We start from the raw sequence: 12,012 nt of genomic DNA, 5'->3' as shown, positions 1-12,012 counted from the left end.
ACAACACTTTTCACAATACCATAAAAAATGAAATACTTAGGAATCAATCTCACAAAGGAAGTAAAAGATTTTTACATTGAAAATTACAGTACTCTGAAAAAGGAGATCAAATATCCATTTTCTGATATCCCTTGCTTGTGGCTAGGAAGAACCAATATAGTGAAAATGGCCATACTCCCAAAATTGTTATACAAATTTAATGTAATCCCAATCAAAATACCATCCACATACCTCACAGAACTAGAGAAATCATTTCTAAAATTCATTTGGTATCAGAAGAGACTTAGAATAGCAATGACAATTCTGGGCAACAAAAACAAGGCAAGGGGCATCACAATCCCTAACTTGAAATTATATAGAGAGTGATACTGGGATAAAAAAAAAAAAAAAAGCATGGTACTGGCAAAAAAACAGACCTGAAGATCAGTGGAACAGATTAGAAGATTCAGAAACAACTCCTGACACCCTCAGCCACCTTATCTGACAAAGGGACCTAACATACTCACTGGAAGAAAGCCTCTTTAATAAATGGTACTGGAAAAACTGGCTTACTATATGCCAAAGACTAAAACTGGACTCATGTCTCTCACTATGCACTAAACTAAAATCAAATATTAAAGCAGAAATAATAAATCTGCTGGAAGAAAGAATAAGTAGAATGCTTGAGGGCATAGGAGTAGGCAAAGATTTCATGAACAAAATCCTGACTACATGGGCAATACTACAAAGAATCAACAACTTGGACCTCATCTTATTAAAAAGCTTTCCTCAGCAAAAGAAAAGACAACTCACAGAGTGGGAAAAATTTTAGCCAGTGGTTCCTCAGGCAAAGGATTAATATCTAGAGAATATAAAGAATTGAAAAAATCAGACCCCCCCACACACTTAAAGACCTCATCCAAAAATGATCATCTTAAATGAATAGACACTTGTCAGATGAAGAAGTAGAAATGGCAAATAAATAACATGAAAAAATGTTCAACATCCCTAGTCATTTGAGAGATGCAAACTAAAACAATGCTGAGATTCCATCTCACTCCAGAAAGAATGGCTGCTATCAAGAAATCAACAACAAATGCTGGTGGTAATTTACTCTCAATCTCTGTATCTGACTTAACTATTAGATAAAAGTCTCTCTTCCATGTAATTCGGGGTAACTTGAATCTATGTTCCAGGACCATGGTCACTCTGAATAAATTTATTTTATAGTGTGGCTCAGAATAAACTATTTTCTCATTTCCTTTAAAGCAGAGTCTGCATTATAGGGGCTTAATATCACCACTTCTGTGGGCAATAGGGACAATATTGTGTCTCTGGCCTTCGGACTTAGACATAAACCTTTGTTGAATCACGGTGGTCCAGGTATGTAGTGTGTCATTCTGGGTAGGTCACAATTTCCTCTCAGTTCCCTCAAATGTAGGATAGGAGCTCACATCACCATGGCCTGAGGGGGTTATAGAAGGTAATCTGTGAAGTGACCCTGGTACCACTAAGGGCATGATGAGGGCTACCTGCTAGAGGTACCATCATGATGTAACACCAGAGCCCAGTAAGCAAACACTCTGATCTCCATTCCATCTTCCGAGAAACAGGACCAACCACAGACCAGTGCAGCTCTGCCACACCAGGCCCAAGGATTTAGAAAAGATGGTGTCTTAGCCAAGTGGAGAGCAGCACCCGGTGGACAAAAAGGAACATTAATGAAATGTCTCATGAAAAAAATGTTTAAGGCTGGGACAAAGGCTAGAAAGAGGCCATGAAGGTGACCTTCCTGTGCTCTGACCTCCACAGTAACCAGGGTTGCTATGGGCCTGAGCCCTGTGTGTTATTAGAGACTTGGTGCAGGTCTCTAGGTCCTGTAGGCACAGCAGCACACTTTTGGGGATCTGCTCCACCCACCCATGTCTCACTAAGAGCACTGCCTTCACTTCCTTGTCTCCAGTGCCCAGGGTACAAGGGCAGTAGAGGGATTCCAGCCAGGTCACAGCAACGGCATCCTCAGAAGCTCTGGGCTCTGAATCCCTCTCATGTCACATCCTGGGGGATCTGCTCATCTGTGCTCTGGGGCTCCCTCCCAACTGCGGGGCTTGGCAGGGAGGGCCACCATGCTGCTCTTTCCCCTTCTCCACTGTCCTGTCACATGAATTCAGAGGAAAGCAGACTTCAGTTTTGTGCTTGTCTGTAGCCAAGATGCCTGTGGGACACCCTCATAGCATTGTGAATATTAAAAAGAGAAGTTGTGAAAACCAGGCATGGCAGCACACGTCTGTGTCTCAGCTACTTGGGAAGCTGAGACAGGAGAATTCCTTGAGCCCAGGACTTCAAGGCCAGCCTAAGCAACTTAGCAAGAACCTGTCTGAAAAAAAGAAAGAAAGAAAGAAAGAAAGAAAGAAAGAAAGAAAGAAAGAAAGAAAGAAAGAGAGAAAGAAAGCTATTATTACATCAGTCACTAACAAGAGAAACAAAAGCCAATTTTTAAATGAAAAGAATGCTTATGAGTTTATAGAAATTCCTTTGTTATATTTATCATTCATGATCAGTTTCAAGGATATAGGAGGAGATGTGTGTGTGTGTGTGTGTGTGTAAAAAATTCTAAAATACATTAACATTTAAAAGTAGGTCACTAAATGGTATGTGCAAAATACTCCAGGTTTTTTGTTTTTTGCAATACTTGGGATGAACCCAGGACCTTCACATTGAGCTACATCCATAGCCCTTTTTTATTTTTTTTATTTTGAGACAGGGTCTCACTAAGTTGCCCAAACTGAGCTGGAACCTGTGATCCTCCTGCCCCAGGTTCCCAGAGTGCTGGGATTATAAGTGTGCACCATCATGCCTCGTCCAAAAAAATTTTTAATGAGTATACACTTGTAGTCTAGTGGTTAAGACATGGCACTCTGTCAAACAAGAACATATAACCTCTAAAGCCCCAATAAAAAATGATTGTTAATTTTTTTTTGGTAGATCGTTAATTTTAAGTTAGTTTTCCAATGGAGTAATAAAGATCTTGCTTGGTGAGAATATATTTTGGGTGTTTTCCTAATGATATAAAGTTTTAGGGAAATCAAATATATACTTCTAACATTTATTAATGTACATGTAGTTATATTTTACATTATATATTACATGAGAAATATGTAGGCATTACTGCTTTCTACTTTCACATTTAGAAAACGATTACAGTAAACCTTCGTTTGTGAGCACAATTTTTTCTGGAAACATGCTTATAATCCAAAGCACTTGTATATCAAAGCAAATTTCCCCATAAGAAATAATGAAAATTCAGATGATTCATTCCACAGCCCAAAAATATTCATTTAAAAATGATTACAAAGCTGTATTATACAAAATAATAAAGAAAATGCAAGATAAAAAGAAAAAAAAACTAACCTGCACTTACCTTTGAAAACCTTTGTGGCTGGTGTGAGGGAGACAAGAGGAAGGTTATTGTGTAGGATGCTTTCACTATCACTAACTGAATCACTACTATCTATTGGCTCAATTGAATCTTTTTCTTTTCATGCAGCTTTAACAAGGGACCTATCCAAAGACACTTGCTTTGCCCCCTTTCGAGGATGTTTTTGAAATTTGACATTGCATTTTTGTTAAAAAGATTCATCACTTGCACTGCTACAGCCTTATTTGGGTGGTGCTTTCTACAAAATTTTGCACTATTTCCCACATGTACACATCTCTTAATCTCATTTGAAGAGAGGGATTCCTCCACCTTTTTCTCCTCCTCCTCTGGAGATGAGATCTCCTCCATAACCTCTTGCTGTTGGGAGCTGATCACCCACAATCCTTCAGTGCAATGGTGGGGAGGAACCATTGGCTCAATTGTGATCATGTGACATTCAGCAACATGTACTATTGGTATTGCAAGACAATACATGTTTATCAAGTTAAAATTTATCAGAAATGTTTGCTCATTTTGCAGAACACTGGAAGAATAAGTTACTCACAATACAAGCATTTTTCAAATTGTTCACAAGAATCTCCAATATCAGTTTTTCTTTCCTTCTGCTTCCTCTGCCCTTCTTCCTCCTCCTTTCCCTGCTCCTCCTTCTTCTTCTTTGCTTTGGTTGCCTGTTTATTAAATACACTATATTTGTACCTTATTCCACAGATTTTTAAAAATTGCTCACACAGACTTGGTAAAAATGTACTTTTATAGAAAACCATCTGCCAATCAGGCGTGGTGGCACATGCCTATAATCCCAGCATTCAGGAGGCTGAGCCAGGAGGATCACCACAAATTTGAGGCCATCCTGGGCTACATAGTGAGTTTAAGGCCAGCCTGAACTACATAGCAAGACCCTGTCTCAAAACAAACAAACAAACAAACAAACAACAACAACAACAACAAAAACCATCTCCAAAACTAAAATGAAAATAATGCACATACCATACATATATCAGATAAACTGCTTGCTAAGTTGTTAGGAATTATTTTAATTTAATCTATACAGGTGATCATGAAATATTAGGTGGTTTAATTTTCTTACATCTAGTACCAGATATAGTCTTAAAGAGACTACAGTCTGTCACAGCTACTTAATTTAGAGGTTTGGACTCACAAACAACATAGGTCTTCAATACCAAGATAAAATCAATAAAGCAAAATTTAATAAACTTGGGCCGGGGATTTAGTTCAGTGGTTCTGCCACCTGCCTCACAAGCACAAGGTCCTGAGTTTGATCCCCAGTACCAAAAAAAAATTAATAAACTCTTAAGTGACACATACACTTTTACACAAAAGAAAGGCCTGAGGATTTAGCTCAGTGGTGCCACTGCCTGCCTCACAAGCACAAGGTCCTGAGTTTGATCCCTCGTACAAAAAAAAGAAGAAAGAAAGAGAAAGTACAGAAAAAAAATTTACATCACCAGCTCAGAAGAGCTTCCATGCCTAAAATTTCAATTCTAATTCCAGGGAATCCCATTAAACAGTTTTCAGTGTTCTGACTTGGAAGGGTCAGGCAGTGACCCTCTCCATGGATGAGATTCCAAAGTCCCCTACCAGTGAGGGCCCTTAAGTAGCAGTTGAGACAAAAATGGCAGTGTCCCAATGGTGTGTGTGACCAGAGGCAGGGAGTTTTTGGCCCCTGAGAACTGGCCATGTGCCCAGGGTAACAAACATCTCTGTTTTCTAGACAGGTGAGAGAGACTGTCCTTGGGAGCTGGACAGGCTCACAAGGAGTTCCTGTCTATGTCAGGATGCTCCAACACATAATCTTTAGAACAAGGCCACAGCACTGTGTTATGAACAAGGAAGATATTTCTATATTCAATTTTAATCCTTCACCAGGCCATGACTTTAAGTGTTAATGTCGAAGGGTGGTACAAAAATATCTTTTAACAAAACTGCTTAATTAGTTTCAAGAAACAGAACAAAACACTTTCTCTTTACAGATACCTTTCTAAATCTATTCTCTGAGCATTCTCTCTCTCTTCCAGACAATTATTTGTGCAGACTGAAGTGAAAAAAAGCAATCTTTTTTTAAAAAAACAAAGTAGAGCCTATTTACAAAACATGCAAAAGAATTTTATGTAAGCTGTTAGTGCAGAACTAGTTTAAAGGGAATCTGAGGGACAGACTATTCTTTTACTTCTACAAATATAGGTCCTTTTCCCTACTTTCTGGGAGAAATACATTTTTTAGCCCATGGACTATAAAACAGTATACAATACAAAGACAGAAACAAAGAAATTTGTAAATCATTTATATTTCCAGAAGCTGAGACAATATATTTGAGTGCTGAGGTTACCTCTAGTGACAAAACCACAACCAACTATTGAGCAGCCAGAATGCTCCAGTAATTGAGTACATTTCTCTTTCAGCATGTTGTTTTCCTCCTCTAGAAGTTGGAGATGTCTATTTAGTTTGATTATCTGTCACCATAATGAAGCTATATCTACAGCAGTCATGTCATCTGACATTCCTTCAATTGTTGCGTGTACATTTGAAAGGCCATACTTGCCATTGTCATTATGAGGATTAGAAGTGGCAACAGCAGACTTACCACGCAGCAACACAGGTCTTTCCCAATGTGTTTCACTTTGTGTTCTTACAATGAATCATTTTTTACCATCTGTCCATTTGGCAAACAGCATTTTCACTCATATGGCACTCTCTTTTTAGCCTGCCAGCTGCACAGATTTCATCATTTTGAAGGATTTGAAGAGGTCTTTCTTTTGTTTTTATTTTCTCTTGTTCCTTCCTTCCTTTCTCCCTCCCTCCTCCCTTGTTCCCCTTTCCATTTGAACACTTTCTTCCCATTTCCCAACATCCATTATATATCTCAGTCCTTATTTCCACTTTCAGTTTCTCACACTGAGAAACAATGTGGTATTTAAACATGTGTGTTCAATTTATTTCACTTGAGTATCATCTCAAGATCCATCCATTTAGCTATAAATGTCTGAAGCTCATCCTTCTTTATGGCAGAGTAGTACTCCATTGTATATAAAAAACACATCTTCTTTATCCACTTGTGTGTTGATGGGCATTTGGGCTGTTTCCAAGATTTATCTATTACAAACTGTGCTGATATAAACAGGGGTGTGCATATATCACTATAGTATGATGCTTTTAATTCTTTTTGGAAGATACCACAAAGGGGAATAGCTGAGTCAATTGGAACCTCTAGTTTTAGTTTTTTGAGGTATCTCCATATTGATTTCCACAGTGGTTGGACCAGTCTACACTCCCACCAACAATGGAAAAGGGTTCCTTTTTCCCTACAGCCCCTCCAGCATTTGTTATTGGTTGATTTCTTCATAGCAGCCATTCTTTCCAGTGTGAGATGGAATCTCAGCATTGTTTTAATTTGCATTTTGTGAATTACCAGTGATGTTGAACATTTTTTCATATACTTATTTGCTGTTTGTACTTCATCTGAGAAGTGTCTTTTCATTTCAGATACCCATTTTTGGATTGGGTCTTTAAATTTGAGGGGTCTAACTTTTTGGAGTTCTTTATATATTCTAGATAATAGTCCTTTATCTGATGCATAGCTGGTAAAAAATTTTTCCCATGCTGTCAGTTGTCTCTTTGCTCTGTTGGTGGTTTCTCTTGCCGTGCAAAAGCTTTTTAATGAGATGAGGTCCCAGTTGTTGATTCTTTGTAGTATTTTCCACGTGGTCTGGGTTTTGCTCATGAAGTTTTTGCCTACTCCTATGTCTTGAAGAGGTCTTTCTAAGTCCAGAAAATTTAGTGGTCTTTCACTTAGCTTAAGTACACGAAGTGGTGTTTTTAGTACCAGAGGTTTAAAAGGAATTGACTAAATAAGGTCACAATTTGCTGGTCTTGAAAATGAAATGTCTTCATTATTTTTTGCTACAATAATCTTCTCTGTACTTGCGTTATCACACCAGCATTTGGAGCTCCTTCTTGGAATCCTTGTTCCAGGTCAGTATTTGGTGGTGCTACTTTTAATTTTTCTGGGACTCTCTTTTGCTGACTGATACCTTCAATGTGTTCCATTCCATACTGACTTTGACTAATTTCTGCCAACCCAGCAGCAGTGGGAGAAGGAAATGCTGCCCCACTAACCCAAGTACTGCTTGTTGTCTGGTCTATCTACTTCTGTGTTTCACATTGAATCTTTAACTTGCTTCACTGTGCATGTGCTGGATTTGGAGCCTCTTTTGTCCCCCAGGGCTGTCTGGAGAGTTCTGGAGAGGGTCACCATCCACTGGCTCCCAGGGCACTTGTGTGAGTCCTCTCAGAGGCCATTGGCTGACTGCATTGGGCAGCCTGGGCAAAGCACCTTGGAGCAGCCTGCAACATGTGGGGAGATTTTCTTATCTTCAAAGCATGTTTTGAAACTTCAAAGATAAATTGCCAGCAATCTGGGAAGCCAAGGCAGGAGGATCACAAAGTTTCAGTCCACCTTTGGCAACTTAGCAAGACCCTGTCTCAAAAAAAAAAAAAGAAAAACCCCAAAACAAACAAACAAAAAACAAGCCAAGTATGGCACATGCCTGTATCCCAGCACTTGGGAGGCTATGGCAGGAGGATTGCCACACATTCTGGGCCAACCTGGGATACATACCAAGATCCTATCTCAGAAAAACAAACAAATCAAAATGTTTTTTAAAAATACAAAAAGGCTAGGGATGTAGCTCAGTGTGACAGCCCTAGATTCAATAACCAGTAGAGCCAAAAAGAAGTAAAAGGAGGTGAAGGAAGGAGAGGGGAGAAGAAGAAGAAAAAGAGGATGGGGTAGGAGAGGGGCAGGAGGAGGAGGATGAGAGGAAGAAAAAGAAGACAAAGCTAATTTCTCAAGGTGTACCCTCTCTTCCATATAAGAGGAGGGAAAGATAGGCCTTTTTGAGTAGGGAAGTTTTTGAGAAACTGAAGTGAAGTATGCATATGGCATTATGATATTTTAAAAACTAATGCTGTACGTGGTTTTCTCTTTTAAATAACTAAAACACTTGTGTAAAATTATGGCATACATGCAAATGTAAGGTCCTCTCCCAAGGAATCATTGCCAAATCGGAGTTTCTTTCACACTTGTTTTTATGGTTTCATGAGAGACCTTTAAAGACCTCCAAAACGCTCATTAATTAAGATTTTTTAAGCCAATGTGTCTTCCCCAACATTGTCCTTTGCTTGTCACTATTAAGCTGTGGAGGGAACCCTCCTCCATCCCAACAATTTTTGAGTCCTCCCTCTTTCCTCTGGGGTAGTGAGGAAGGGCGCTTACCTAAGAAGGAAACATGAAGGAAGTACATCCAAATGAAAATGGTAAAGGTCTTTTGGGGATGGGACACTTTCTTTTTGCAAGATGATTTTTTAGTTCTTTTTCTTTATAGATCTGTACTTTCTAAATGATCTGCACTAAACATGGATTGCTTATTTAATAAGGAGCAAAATAAGCAATAAAGATTGCATTTGTCTTTGTTATTGGAAAATAGTGAGGTGAAGTAAAAGGCAACAACCCCATCTAGCACCCTAAACTTTGACTCTAACGCTGGTCTTCAAAATAGGATTCCAGGGCTCCCTGGAGAAGTAGTTGATTATATGACAAGTGTAAAACACACACAAGATGAACCTGGAGGATTATACATAATGCTAGAAAGTCAGGAAGAAGGGGCCCAGTGGTCAAAGGTGGAACAATTTGAGCTGCAAAATAAACAAACTACTGTTTTAGTAAAACCCAAATTATGAAACAATATCCATGAGTCCATGCTTATGTTACTAAATTATTGAATAAATTAACAAAGAATGGAGAAGACAAATATCTCATACAAAATAATTCTAAATTATCTGTATGAATACTCCACACCAACTCCTCTCAAAAGACTAATGAATAGACAACAAAGAAAAAGGGAAACAAAAAAAAGAAAAAGGGAAACTTCAAGACAGGTGGTCAAGGTCAGCATCTACAGTGATTGGTCATGCACCTACGCTTGATAAGATATGAAAAAAAATGGCACTACATTTGTGGCCTTCCTCCTACTTTGATTTAGTCAAAGAATAGGTATGCAGACATCCTGGGGAATGACATGGAGTCTGTGAGTTGTCAAGAGCTCAACTTTTTGCTACCTGCAGAGTTTGGAGCCCCTGATGTGGGACTGCATAACTTTATAATCATAAAACTCCCCTAGCCCCAATTGTGATTGAATGTGAGTTAATGGTTAAAGATGCTGGTTAGTTCTGGGACACAAGATAAAGTCTGTAACAAACATAGAGTTCCTAAGTGAATTACCCATCTCCTTGTTTGTCCGAAACCGATGTTCCGGACACAGCTATCTATAAGACAATCTGCAAACATCTTTTGACCATCAACATTTTTTTCTCTTTTCTGTAAGTTCTGCTTGCTAACTTCCCCTGCAACCCCCTATAAAAACAGCCTCGGACTCTGAGCCAGTTGCCTCCCTAAGCTACTTTGCTTTGGGAGTGCCGTCTGGCCAGACTAATAAAGGTCTGTTTTACTTTCCAACTTGTCTGGTGTGTTCCTTCCCGGGTGTTCTTCGCTGCAGTCAGCTCCTCGCAGCGTTTGGTAAGGCCCTCGGTCTTACATTTTGGAGGCCCCAGCAAGATCCCCGGGTAAGGAACCCCAGTTCAGCCGAGACTCTGTGGCGGGATCCAGCAGGAGGCTCTCAGGCACAGACCTCAGAAAACCTCCGGAGGTAAGATTTTTGGCTGGTTGCAACCATTTGTTAAGTCAGGAGTGAGGTGGCTGACGAGCCGGGGAGCCTCCCCTGACCCCAAGGTTCCTGACGAGGAACAAGGGAAGATTTGGTTTCATTTCTGTTGTGGCGCATACATTAGTGTCCTATCCGTTGTGTGTTTAATTTTGCATTTCTTTCCAAACCATCAAGGGCAGAGATGGGAGGATCCTGCTCCAAGAATACTCCGTTGGACTGTTTTCTCACTAATTTTAAATTGGCTTTTTCCCCCGAACAGGAGGACGAATATGGGGTTAAATTCTCTCGCACAAAACTTCGCTCCCTGTGTCAATTGGAATGGCCAGCCTTTGGAGTTGGATGGCCAGCTGAGGGCTCTTTTGACCCAAGCCTCTGTTGGGCTGTATGGAAAAAGGTCACCGGTCACCCTAGTCACCCTGATCAGTTTTCATATATAAATATCTGGGTCCGGGCTTGTCAAGAGCCTCCGGCTTGGTTGCAGCGTTGTTCCCTGTGAACAAACTCTCGCATTCTGGTTATGGCTCCAAGGGAACCCTGAGAGGTCAAAACACAGGCTCCCAAGCCAGTGCTCTCACAAGATCCTGATCCCTTAGATCCCTTCAGAAGACCTCCACCCTATGTGGAGCCATCCTCCTCCTCTGATAAAGCCGGCCCCAGATCTCAAAACCCTTTTTACCCTCCTCTTCCTGAAGAAGAAAAATCTCCAGATTCTGTAACCTCCCCCTCCCACACACGAACAGGGGCCACTTATGGTCCCAGTGGGGCTCCCACTGAAGGGACTGGTTCGGTTCCTCTTTTACCCCTTCGGGAAATAGAGCAGGATCACTATGTCTATATCCCTTTTTCTACCAGTGACTTGTACAATTGGAAACATCAAAATCCCCCTTTTTCAGAAAAACCCCAGGCTTTGATCTCCCTCCTAGAATCTGTTTTTCATACCCATGACCCAACCTGGGATGATTGTCAGCAACTCCTCCAACCCCTTTTTACCTCCGAAGAAAGAGAGAGGATCTGAGGGCAAGCCATAAAGTCAGTGTTGGGAGGAACGAGGGCCCACTTGATGAGCAACAACGGGCCTGTGTTGAGGCACAACTTCCGTCCACCCGTCCCCCATGGCAAGCTAATTCCTCGGGCGGGAGAGAAGCTCTCCAAAACTACCGTCAGCATCTCCTAGCAGGGTTGAGGGGAGCCGCTCGAAAGCCCACCAATTTGAGCAAGGTAAGCGAGGTCCTCAAAGGACCTGAGGAATCCCCTTCTGCCTTTCTGGAGCGTCTGTTGGAAACATACCGTACGTGTACTCCAATTGACCCAGATGCCCCTGCAAACCGACAGGCAATTAATTTGACTTTTGTCACTCAGTCGGCCCCAGATATTAGAAAGAAATTGCAGCGGATGGAGGGATTTGAGGGGGAAAATAGGGAAAAAATTGATGAGTGTGGCAATAAAGGTGTTTAACAACAGGGATCCTTTTGATGACAGAATGGCTAAAAAGATAGGAAAAGCAAATATTGCAGCCTTAGCAGATGGAGGGTTCATCCAAAAGGAATGCAGAGAAAATAAAAAAGAGGATAAAGGTAAAGTACGGCCCTTGTTAGAGAAGGGTCAATGTGCATATTGCAAGGAGAAGGGCCATTATAAAAGGGATTGTGAAAAGTTAAAAAGAAAGAGAGAGAAAGAGACTAGGAAAGAAAGAGATGGAGTTCTTCTGGTAGATGAAGAAGATTGACGGGGCCGAGGCTCATGGCCGCTTGACCCTAATGAGCCTATGGTAACTTTGGGAATAGGGGGAACAGATGTCCAATTCCTTGTGGACACTGGCGCGGCCCATTCTGTCCTGAAAACCCCCCTTGGAAC

The 12,012-nt window shown here is 40.7% G+C and overlaps 1 pseudogene; it reads right to left on the bottom strand.

Moving 5' to 3' along the window:
• Positions 1-5,767: 5,767 nt before the first annotated feature.
• LOC147821936 (mitochondrial fission factor pseudogene) lies at positions 5,768-6,277 on the bottom strand (annotated as a pseudogene).
• Positions 6,278-12,012: the final 5,735 nt, after the last annotated feature.

Source organism: Heterocephalus glaber, unplaced genomic scaffold (assembly GCF_053883595.1).
Source record: "Heterocephalus glaber isolate CG9 unplaced genomic scaffold, H.glaber_assembly_v1.0 deba00001687, whole genome shotgun sequence".
NCBI lineage: Eukaryota > Metazoa > Chordata > Mammalia > Rodentia > Bathyergidae > Heterocephalus > Heterocephalus glaber.
Note: the sequence above shows the minus strand (reverse complement) of the source record. Positions and strands in the feature narration are given on the sequence as shown.